Source organism: Neopsephotus bourkii, unplaced genomic scaffold, assembly GCF_033783945.1.
Source record: "Neopsephotus bourkii isolate Nb327-2 ecotype Australia unplaced genomic scaffold, CSIRO-AGI_Nbou_v1 NB_1637, whole genome shotgun sequence".
Classification (NCBI taxonomy): domain Eukaryota; kingdom Metazoa; phylum Chordata; class Aves; order Psittaciformes; family Psittacidae; genus Neopsephotus; species Neopsephotus bourkii.
In genome coordinates, this window is record NW_026902112.1 from 3,253,371 (window position 1) to 3,265,578 (window position 12,208).

The 12,208-nt window shown below is 44.9% G+C and overlaps 1 long non-coding RNA gene across 3 annotated transcripts in view; it reads left to right on the forward strand.

Moving 5' to 3' along the window:
* The window catches only part of LOC133223438 (uncharacterized), a 128,941-nt gene that overhangs the window by 39,829 nt on the left and 76,904 nt on the right, over positions 1-12,208 (forward strand). The window contains exon 1 of one of the 3 annotated variants that reach the window (XR_009728570.1): positions 4,855-5,015. The exons of the other annotated variants lie outside the window; for them this stretch is intronic. This is a non-coding gene — a long non-coding RNA (uncharacterized LOC133223438). Of the gene's footprint in view, positions 1-4,854; positions 5,016-12,208 lie in introns of those variants that run through there. 3 annotated transcript variants of the gene reach the window in all.

Genomic DNA, 12,208 nt, shown 5'->3' on the forward strand with positions numbered 1-12,208 from the left:
GCTTGAAGCAACCTGCTCTAGTGGAAGGTGTCCCTGCCTGTGGCAGGGGGTTGGAACTAAATGATTTCAGAGGTCCCTTCCAGCTCAAACCATGCTGTGATTCTGTGATAGTGTTTCCATACCAGCTTCTACTAAACGTAAGAACTTCCAAAGTCACAGAATTGAAGAATAGTTAAGGCTGGAAAGGACCACCTGGGATCATCTAGTGCAACCTCCCTGTGCAGATAGAGTCACCTAGAGCACACTGCTTAGCGTTGTGTCCAGGTGGCTGTTGAGTATCTCCACGGAAGAAGATTCTACAATCTCCCTGGGCAACCTAACCTGTTCCAGTGCTCAGTCACCCTCACAGTAAAGAAGTTCTTCCTCATGTTCAGTCCTTGGTGCCTGCTCCGAATGTGGCTTTTCCTCTTGGGAGAGAGACCCCGTTTGAGATGTAAGTTTGTGTAGAATGGTAGGGTCACCTTCTTCTGAAGGTTTGATGCCCTACCTGAGCCTTACATCTTAGGAGGGGGGTGGAGGTGTTCATACCTTCTGCTCCTTATTCCTTCTCCGGGGTCACCCCAGTCTCTCTTGGGCAGCTTCCTACTGGGTTTGTAACAGCCAGCACCAGCCATGTGTGGATCAGCTTATTGGACTTCAGTGTCTGCTTGCAAAGGAGGCAGCATGAGCATTTAATCTGTTTTTCCTCTTCTTAATTTAACATTATTTCTGCTGAAGAATGTCATTTTGAGGATGATTTATCCCATTAAAAAGGGGGTGGCTTAAATTTTAAAATTAAAACTTTTCCTATTCAATATAGACATGGATAACTCAATAGCTGTAGTGATAACAACCAAATTTGCATTTTTATAGTCATTCACAGTGAGTTATTGTGCAGGTGACAAGCTTTTCCATTTTCTCTAATACAAGAATTAGATCATTGTGTTGGTCTCTGTGGGTATCAATTTGCTGCGAAAATCATCCTTTTTTTGGCAGTTGTGCCGGTTTAGGTTGAAACTGCTCATGTGTGTTGGTGAACAGATCACTCCTTCTACAAGGTAAAGGAAAAGTTAGCTCTTTGAATCTAGCTTTACTTATTTTTAATGTACAAAGAGGAGGTTCTGAAGGGAAGGGACTGAAAATGCTTGGCCATACATTTATTCTGCATTCCTGTCAGCACTTGTGAGGCATTAAAAGCTTCATCTTCTTGCTTCATAAGCATGATTTCACATCAGATTAAAGGAAGGAAATGGCAGATAGAGTGTGTGCAGTCAGGGGGGAAACAAAATGAGCCATCTCACTCTTAAATTTGGCTGACACATAGGCCAAATGGAGGTGGGAGACAAGGATTGGGGATCAGAAGGTTCTTTCTTTTAACTAGTGGGAAAGTCAAGCCCTTACTGTGCCTGTAAGAGGGGCTAGAATTAACCATGGCAATTTGGGCACGGTAGGTGAAAAGCAGCGTTGTGGCAGGTTGGTGGGAATGGTCAATGGTCAACCCCTGTTCTCTGTGGTCATATGTCAAGACAGGACCTTCTCTAGGAGCACTGCCTAGAGGCTCAGCAGCATCTGCAAGGTCTCACCTCTCAGGGATGATGGAGAACCTCTGGTATTGCTTGCATGGACTTTGTGCTCTGCTGCAGAGGCAGCTCCTGGGACTGGGATGTTCAGCATTTGACTTCCCCCCCGCACTGAACCTTCTTGCTTTACTCCCTGGGCATGCTTCAGTCCAGCTCAAATAATGTAGAAAATGCACTGAAAAATGATTGTATTTCTTCTGCATGATCCCTCTTCTGTACTTCAGGATGCTTTCTCTGATGGCCAAAATAAGGGCAGGTAGGAAACCTGCATTCTGCACCTGACTTCTCCAGTGACTCCATTTGTACCTCTGGTGAAGCTAACAAATAATTTTCATTTGCTTGGGTCCACATGTGAAAGCTGGTAACATTGTGTATAGCGGTATTCAGGTTTTCTCTTCTCCCTTAGCCTTTTGTCCTTCAGCATATAAAAACTACTTATTAAACCCAAATAAATGCTGCTGCAGTTCACCTGGGCTCACCAAGCCAGACTCCATGCTTGTTTATATCTGCTGCAAAATGCCTGTTTGCAACTCATGTTACTGTGGGTTTGGGCAGCAGAGTTGGAGTCACCCACTGAGATGTCCTTGGGGCTGGGTTTGCTGATAACTTGGTGTCATTGTTTAGACCCAGGCTGTGACTGAGGGCAGGATGAGGAGAATGAAAAGAATGTAAACCCCAGGGGTTGAGATAAGAACAGATTAATAATGAAAATAAAGTAAAATATGGTGATAATAAAATCCCAGCAATAATGATAATAACAGGAAACAACAAGAGAAGAAATGAAGGCTCAGAAAACGCAAGTGATGCACAAAACAGTTGCTCACCACCCACTAACTGATACCCAGCCTGACCAGAACAGTGATTGTTCTCTCCCAGCCAACTGCCTCCAGTTTATATACTGAGCATGACATGGTGTTTTATGGAATACTGCTTTGGCTAGTTGGGGCCAGGTGTCCAGTCTCTGCCTTCTTCCTGGCTTCCCCTCCTCACTGGCAGAGTATGAGATTAAAAAGTCCTTGATCAGGGTAAGCACTGCTCAGCAGCAAGTAAAACATTGCTGTGTTATCAGCATTGTTCTCAGGCTGAAGCCAAAACACAGCGCTGCACCAGGTACTAGGAAGAGAAATAACTGTTATAGCTGAAACCAGGACGCTTTGGGCATCCTTGGATCCTACCGTCTTCCCAGCCGTGCTGGGTCTTCTGCTGGTGGAGTCAAAGGGAAGGCATGACCAGTCTGTGCAGGAGCTGGCCCTGTGTGAGCAGGCCGGTGGGTACTGCCATAGAGCAGCCCCAGCGAGGGCTTTGCTCAGAGCCTCTGATCTGTGCACCAAATTAAGAAGTGACTAAAAATCCAGGATTTGACTGTGTCTTTGCTTGGGTCTCAACCCTTCATTCAAAGAGTTGTTTTCTTTCCCTTAACCTGAATTAACTTTCAGAGGTGGGCAAGCCCCACTGTGTGGGTTGATCAGGAAAGTTGTTCAGCCCGTTTTTCTCTCTTGGGAGTACAGAACAGCTTTCCCATCACCAAAATTCCTGGTGTTTTATAAACTAGCTCCTAGCAACTTCTAAAGCACCTGAGAAAGAAGGATCACTGGCAGTGTGAGTGTTTTATCTACAATGAAAGCAAACACCATTCATATCTGAAGTCTTTTTTTTTTTTGTGGCCAATTGATAAAGACCTTGCAAACCAGATCTCTGCTTGTTCCTGTAAGATGTGAAAAGGTCCTTTGTCAGCAGTGCATTGTGGTGGAATGAGCTTTATCTTCTGTATGTAGCTATCAGCTTGGGCTTTCCTCCTTGCAGTCAAAGAAAATCCTAATTAGAGCCTGAGGAAAACCTAATTAGAGCCCTGAACACTTCTAGAAGTCTTGCAGCGTATGGGCAAAATGTGTTTATTGGGCTCCTCCTAGCCCTTGTTGCTCAGCCTTTTAGGAAGAGCATCTCTATAATTTGATGTAAGGGAGTTGCTTGGGTTTCCTTATGTTTAGAGATCTACAAGAGTTGTAATCACTAGTTGTATACAGATTTCTCCATGGATGTTGAGTGCGCAGCTCTGGAGCACAAGCAGTGCTCAAGGTCACCCAAGAAGATGGGGTATTAAGTTGCTGTGCTCCAGCGGTGCAGTCTGTTTGGTGCTTCTAGAGATGCCTGAAGATCCAACAAAACCTGCCCAGTACCTGGGTAACCTGGAGCAGCCCCAGTGGTGCTTGCCCTCTGCGCTGCATGGGCCTGCGCTGGCACTGAGCAAGGAGAAAAGCTGTGGTTGATGTACCCCAAGTCTTGCGTTCTGCATTGCCCCTTTGGGGCAGCGTCAAAGGGAATGTTGATATAAAGGCTTTCCTCTTGGTCAGCACAAGCACCTGGGCTGCGGGGGCTGCCAGGTCATGCCTGGGTGCAAGTTAAAGATGAACTCCTTCAGCATTTAAAATGCTAACTGATAAAATAGCAAAGCCTTTCAGTCAGGGTTCAGAGTGTTGGGTCAGAATGTCCTTTAGGGGGTAGGTCTATGGACAGATGCATGTTACCAATTAAAAAAATAATACAAAAAGCCTCAGTTTGGCTTCTTGTGAGTGTAATGTGAGGGTGTGTGTTTCGAAAGCACATAACTGATTACACAAATCACAGATGGGCTAAGTCAGTATTAATGATGGTTGGATGACAGTGAAAAGCAGCCCTGGCGCATTGCAGGGATGTTCTTGTCATGACTAACCCCTCTCACTCTCACCCCAGAGGAATTTTTTAGTGCCCAGCACAGGCAAGCACTGAAATGGCAGGTTTGCAGAAGTTTTCAAATCTCTCCCCAGCTGGCAGCAAATACAGGAATTGCAAGTATTTATTGGTTTAAGGGGGGGCAAAATAACCTCAGAGCTATAAAGTAAATTTGACAATGAAGGTTTTCTTAGGGAGTCTTACTTTATGGTTACGTGAGTCAAATGTATTGAAGCCTGGCAGAGGAAGAGGATTTAATCTACAGGTGCTGTCTCTTGCTTGATGGTTTCCTGCTTCTAAAATTACTCCCAGTTCTCTGGAATCGGGGCTGAAACTAGTTTCAGCTTTCAGTTTGCAGACAACCTGCCTCACCACTTCAGCAGGCTGGATTTGTAAGGGTTGGGGGCAGCAAATGTGAGTGCTTATGAAGGTTCTTGTCTTGGCTGCCAAAAGTCCATTTTCTACTTCTAAATTATTTATAACTGAAACTTCACTTCTTTCTCTGCTTGGGGGAAATGCTGAAGCCACTGATGCTGAAATTTGGCTTTGATCTTTCTTTCCCTGTCCCTTTCTACCCTCGTTGATTGGAGGGGACCCTGACCAGGGTGAGGGATGCTGGTGGACCTGTGCTCATCCTGCTGCTTTTTACCCCAGGACTGTACTTTAGAGGACATTGACTTCTGTGCTTCTGACAGCAGCAAGAGCCAGCCTTAACAAAGCAAATTCATTGTGGATCTCAGTCATTAGGTTATGCTAAAACCTTCGGCCTCTTTTGCAGCATGCGTTTTTGCAGAGGGTCTGTCCCTCTTTTCAGGTGCTCTCTAACAGCATCTCAGTGGGTTCCATTTGTGTCCAAACTTTGTGTCCTAATTGCAGGAAATGTAATTGGAGATACACAAAACCATACTTTTGTTTCTGTAAGTAAACAAATAATTATATATTTTTAAAGACCTGGAATAATCCTGTTAGCATGTGTTGAATGGTCCTCTATTGCTTAAAAATGTTGCTCGGCACTTTATATTGACAAAAACATCCCAGTAATTACTTTCAGAATAAAGATCTTTCTTAATATGTGATCTTTGTTTTTTCCCTGAGTGCCTGCATCTGCAGGTGCTAGCTTATTATGCACAGAAAATATTTAACTATCTGCTGAATCACTGTGCTGCTTCAGGTTGCGGTGAACTATCACAAGACGTATCCTTGCTAAAGCCAGCAAAGCAAGAGTATCTGCTTGTCTCCTGAATCCTTTGCATTGCTTTGAGGGGCTCTGCAGAGCTGAAGGTGTTGACAAGCTGTTTTCTTGGGCTCCCATCTGCTGAGCAGCATTATGTGGATTAATACTGAGGAACTCGCAGTGAAATTTGTCTCATGCCATGAAAATGTAAAGCCTCCAAAGCTGGCTGGCATCCCAAGGTTGTGAGAGGCCCTTGGAGGGGCTGGTGGTGAAGGTGGCAGGATTTGCACTGTCCTGGAGCTGTTAAGTGGACATGACCTGAAGGGTTTGTAATGTTTGCAGCAGTTCAGAAGCACAAAATACTGGTTTGTGCAGTATTTTTGCCCTGAGGGTGTTTCTTGATTTGGAATCAATCTCCCACCAGCCCTCCTGGTTTTTGTCTTGCAGTATTTTGGGGATGCTGTGGCTTCGCCCTCTTTGCTTTTGCAGGAAACCATCATTGCACCACTTCCTTTTTACCTTTTGCAGTGTTAAAGCCAGGAGATCAAATTAGAGACCCAAAGTTCTGGCAGCAAAAAGGGGCCTGAGTGTGTGTTCTGCTGCTCTGCAATAAAAATCCTACATATTATTTTACAGGTTATCATAAGCAAGTTGGGGGATGCGGCACAGATGCATCCTAGCCCTGGTGCATCTGGAAGGTGGACCCTTGCCCATTGTCCAGTTGCGAGGTCCATCTCCGTATCAAACCCCCAGTTTTCATGGCCAAAGGAGGCATTCAGTGGGATGCTGAATGATGGTGGGTGATGGTGGGACCCCCATGCTGCCCCATCTCCTTGCGGGCTATGGGGATGCTGAAGTGCCATCAACTTCCTTGCTGTCATCATCGCTTGGTTTTCATTAAGCTTTTTGCGAAGGAGCAGCTCTTTCTGCTGGGGTCCCTGTGCAGTTTTATCCAGGGTTGCATTTACGTCAGCATCAGGTGGTTTTTATTTAACCTTTGCCCTGATTAAAAATTAAATACTGAGGTACTAGGAAGAGAAGTAGTCTCCCAGATAAACATTTTTTCCCTACGCTCCTCTGTAATTCATGGGGGAGCTGGCTTACCCGGCCTGTGGGTGACTAAGGAGGAAATTCTTTTTTGGTTAGGATAATGCTGACAGTTCACTGGAATTTTTTTTATCAGGGGTTTATCACTTCCTCCCTTCGAATTCCTAGCTCTTATGTGCAGTGCAGGAGAAAAAATAATGGTGACCGCAAGTTATGGAATTTGCCTTCTGTGGAAAAGATGCTGAACAGCTAAATGGTGCTCTCAGGTCTGCTATAGTTTTCATGGGGAATTTGCTTCATATCCAGTTATATAAACATGCTGGGTAAGAGTCATGAATATTCTAGCAGCTACCATCTTTCAAATGTGGGATGTTTTTTATGTTGGAGTTAATTAATGCTCATACCTCTTGAATATAGGTGAATGTAAGCCTGTTCATCATACAGATGGGGAGGAGGTTTGGATTTATGGCAGGTCTCTGAGAGATGGCAGGGTCAAAGTTAAGTTTATGTGTAAAGAGTTTCTGGTTCATCTTGTTAATCTCCATGCCTCCCTTTTTTATAGAGGGGATCTGGATGTATGTCTCTAGAGAACACAGATGGAGTTTGGCCAGAGAGACCCTGCCTTTCCGTTAAACACGTGTTTATTCTTGCAGTGTTTGCCTCCCGGTGGTGTTAAAATGATCCTTCTGCAAAGGCTTGACATGCCGCTGAAAAGCTTTGACACTGCAAAGCATTGTTTACTTGTGAAAGTATTATTATATTTTGAATATCTATTATTCATCTTGTGTGCTAAAAGTGACATTATAGCTTGAAATTGCTCTTAGATTTCAGAGCTTTGAGGGGAAGCTGGTTTTTGTCCCTGACTCCTGTGACAGTGCTTTACCCTTTGTATCTCTGTAGTCCCCTTTTATGAATAGTGAGTGACAGCAGGAAAGTATAAAAGAGCGCAGAGGAGCTGGTTTTGATGTTCATAAAAGGCTTTGATAAAAGATGCAGCACGTAGACTTGATATTATTTCCTATTTTTAACTTCTTAAGAGCATAAAGCGCTCAGATCCAATATTTATGTAAAGGGGGGAAAAGGGAAGCTGTATTTCTTCTTTCTTTTTTTCTTCAGTTTTCTTTTTTAGGACCAGATGAATTCAATTGGAAAAGTGTCTCTTCTGTGCCCCAGTAAAATTTTGCTTTCTTCCATAAAGCATCTATGTCTGTCTTCCATGAAGCATCAGCAAAGGTAACCCCCTGGCATTAGCGGTGTAGAGAGACCAGCTGCAGTTTCAAAGGCTCCTTGGTCATAGGCTTATGCCTTCAACCTCATGGTTCCATCTGTCTCCCGTGGACCCACCAGCTGTGGGGTGTGCATGGCAAGGCGTGCGCTTCCAATAGTAGGTCTCTCCCCCTGAGACCCAGAGAAATAAAATATGGGAAAGCCATGGCAGCTCTCCTTCTTTCTCTAAGAGTCAGATCACTGTAAAGGCATCTTTGTAATGAGTAGCTTTGCTTGCTCCATGGAGATGAGAGCAAGGTAATTGGAGTTTTCCTGATGAAAGTGCTTGTCATTGTTTCCAGTCTCCCATGTTGCAGTCTCTTCTTTAATCTTGCTGTCAAGCATTGGCGTGCTTGCGGTGGGCCTGTGTACTAATGCATATTCATGTGCATGTACATATGAGCACGTCCATAAAACATAAATCAGGTGCTTTCCTGTGTGCGTACGCATATGTGTGAGGAGGGGTGTGTAGCACATGCATGTATGACATTGGCATGGCCATTTATGCAGTTGGGTTCTTCATCCGTGCAAGGGCCTTCATGCTTGCTATGGAGACTCCTAATGATGGCAGCATGCAGACCTGACCTTGAGATCCACCTGATGACAAGTCATTCTCATGCTTGATACCACATTTTTTACTTTATTGGGGTGAAATGCATGAAACATCCTATTCAGGGGAGAACAGGTCCTGTTGTCCCCCAGAGAACTCCAGGACACAGCAGTTTTGCCAAGTCCCACCTTGCTGCAGTGCTGATGAAGAGTATTTTGATGGGATGAGCACAGTGATAGCTGTCAGTGAGTTCCTCAGCAGCTTGCATTCATCCAAGTGGCTGTTCAAATCAAGTGTTGGGTTTGAAGTAGATGGACTCATGCAAAGACATCCCAACCGGTCACCTATCTGAGGTTAATAAGCACCTCCTGCATAGTTCCTCATGCAGGCACTTTTATGTGAAACCTTAAAAATAAAGGGAATTACCAGCCTTGGATGGTCATCAGAAGATGCTGAGAAGTGTGCTTGCATGGTGACTCCCTGTACCTGCGGTTCCTCTGGGAGCTTGCAAAGCTGGACACTGAGCATCTACCATGTGAGGTGCTCTTTTGGGATGTGCTGGCATAGCATTATGCCTGCTTGATGACCTCGCCTCTTGTGTACACCTTTGTGGTGGTGAATCCTCAGTTATAGCCCAAATTGAAGACTCCAGGAGTGTTTAACTGCGCCCACACATGACTTTATAGGGTGAGTAAATTAAAATCACCACACCTGAAGTGCAGTCTAGATTTTTCTTGGCACTCGGTAACACCGTGCACAAGAAGGTGCTGTCATCCTCTGCTGTGTGACTTGCTGGACCTGGCTAGCTTATAGCAGAAGTGTGTTGGCACATACAGGTGTCTTTTCAGCTTCTGACAGGTTGTCCAGTTAGCCAAAAAATTTGGGTATGCTCAGTTATTCTGTAAGGTGTGGCAGGACTTCATTGTGCCATTGCAGTGGATGCTGTGTTGAACTGGAAAAGCTATTGCTGAATCCAGGAGAGACATAAGGGACAGGTCAGGGTAGGACTTACTGAGCCAGAGTGACACCATGCCATGTCTCACTGTTTGATAGCATGGCCTTGGGGCACCCGGAGGTGTTTGCACCCTCCTTTGCTGCATGCTGTTCCAGCTGAGGGTTTTCGGTTGTGTTCCCAGAAGCAGTCCATCCACCTTGCTGCAAGCTGGGGAGGAGCAGGCTCTGGAGCACACAGAGGCTCCCCAGAACCTGGGGCTCCATGGCATTGAACAGAGCTGTTCCAAAGCATCTGATGAAACATGGACATTGGCTGGCGGGACCTGTAGTTCCTCTTCTTTTGAAAGAAGCTGGGAAAGGTGCCTCAAAACAACCACTGAAGAATGTGTCCAGATGAAAGGTCTGGTGAGCATCAGGGTCTCCTCTGCCATGTTTTCAGGCTCTTCTGTAATCAGCTGTCATTTTGGGATCTAGGCATACTGGATCTCAGTGAGTATGGACTGAAACTTAAACAAACACTGACTCTTCTATAAATATTTAGCTCACACTGTTTAGGAGCTGCTGGGAGCAGGAAACAAAATAAATTTGGAGTTCATGACTGTCTAAAAAAGCTGCCGGAGGATGGCACCCGGTCACCAGATTGGCTGGCATGTAGTTTTGAATAGCTATTTCTCCCTGTTTTTTTCCTGAAGAAAACGATGTCTTTAAGCATCCTTTGCAGACACATGAGGTTGCATTCTTCCAGTGTTTCCATGGCTGCAGTGGGGATTGCGATCAATATAAAGGTCTTCTTGGTGCATTGAGCTGGGTGCCCAAGAGGAACCATGGTAAATGAGTGATATTCCATGGCCCTTGTATGTTTTTCTTTGCAAATTCAGACTGATCATCTGGAGTCTTGTGTGGAAGGGGGGGGGGGGATGTGTCCCTGTGTGCTTTTATCTGGCCACCTTCATACCAGGACAGCAGCTCACACCCGGGCTGGCTGCTGACAAAGGAGTTGGGGTCCCTGTAGGGCTTGTGTAGACAGTGCTAAATCTTGGGCTGTCATATTGTTCCTGCTCTTGCAAAAGCCTTGATAGGGAGTAGACCTATCCCTGTCAGCCTTTTTTGCCTCTAAAATATGAAGATAATATTCTTTTTTTTGACTTTGCAGAGCTCTTGCAAGAATGGGAAAGAATGAAACGTGCTGATAAGAAATGGTATCAGTAACTGAGATGGGCAGAAGTACACGTGCTTTGAATGAGCAGGGAGCTTCACCATGCACAAGAGTCTGGGTTTATTGATCAAAAAGAAGAAAAAAGATCAATCATTGGTTATTTTCTTTCTCTCTCCCCTTGCTCTTGTAATACAAAGTACTTGCAGTTGGACTAGATGATGGCTGAACGTCCCTTCAAACTGAACTGTCATATTCTATTGTATCCTATCATATAATATTGTATCCTATCCTACCAGTATAACAATAAACACAGAATATTTGCAAGCCCTGTGAGATGCTTTGCAACCGCTCTCATCACTCCTGTCCCTGGTTGCAGCATCCTGGGGCTGTACCAGGAGGCTCAGTATGCTCTATCCCTGTGGTCGACTTCTTTGCCTGTAAGATTAATGACAGAGACGCAAATGTGGGGGGAGGATGGGTGAGAAGAAGGTAAAATCCTTGTTTGTCAGCTGCTTAAACCACTTCTGGAGTTTGAAAGAAAATGTCAGTGTTTGAGTTGGAGGTGGTGGCGAGCTTGATGGTTTTTCTCTTTCAATAGTTTCTTTTAGTGCCCTTCCTAATTTAAAAGGAGGGGTTTAAATTATTAATGTTTCACCTCCAAAGCAGAGGGATTCCAAAGCCTTTGGCAAATTTCTGTTAAAGCATCTAATGTAGGAAAAAGCTTCATGCTCTTTCCCAACTCTGTCTTTGACAGAAGCCCCTCCTCATGTCCATGAGAAGCACTAAATCTGTGGAGGTGGACAAAGAGCTTGATTTATGGAGGAGGTAATTTTCTCCGATGGTGTTTGGCCAAAAAACATAAAGATGATAATGGTTTTTACTTTTTAGCATAGCCTGTGCAAGTCTCTGTGTTCCTGCCTGTTGCTGAAGCAACACTGCTGCGGGTCAATGCTAGTGCTTGGTCTGGGGTGCTCAGGTGCTGCCTGAGAAGGATAGGTGCCCTTACCTGGTCAGTTTTGCAGCATCCTGGAGTGAGGGATAGCTGAGGCTTCAGGTATCAGTCCTCACCAAAGCTCCAGTTAGAGCTCAAGCCTCCTGTTAGATTTACAACACATTTGCCCACTAAACCTCCCTGTTCACTTTGGGTATTTATCCTGATTTTGTACCAGATCTCCTTCTTGCTACTTGAACTGAAGAATAAAGTATTATAACTTTGACTCGGGGCAGCTGTCCAAGGGATATATTGGGATACACTTGGCCTTTGAAAAGAAGGACTTTAGTCTCCAGCCCTGTCAGTCGCTCTGGCTCCTGGAAGTTTTCCTTCCAAATGGTTACTTCAAACCTCAGAGAAAAAGTTTGTGTTTTTTCAGGGCTATGATTAATACCATTTTTACGCTTCGTTGCAAAATGCCGCACAATGAATGAGACCAGCAGGGTGGTGGTTTATGGGTGGGAGGAAAGAAAAAAGTCATCAAACAAACACTTTCAGGCTCTGTTTTGGAAGAGGGATGTGTGTGTGCACGTTATATAATCTCCTGCAAACTGTGGGGTTGCGTTCCTGTTAAAAGGGAAGGGGTAGAAAAAAAGAAAGGCTTCAACCTCATCTGTGGAAGGAATGTCAGAAATAGTTGAGAAGTTGAATAATTGCAGCCTTTTTTTGCACCAGGTCAGTGAAAGCTAATTTAGCGTGCAGGATTGCAGTGCAGTATGTCTTTGCAATTACAGGATGGTTGAAGCTGGAAAGGACCTCAGCAGCTTGTCTGATCCAACCTCCCAGCCCAAGCAGGGCTACC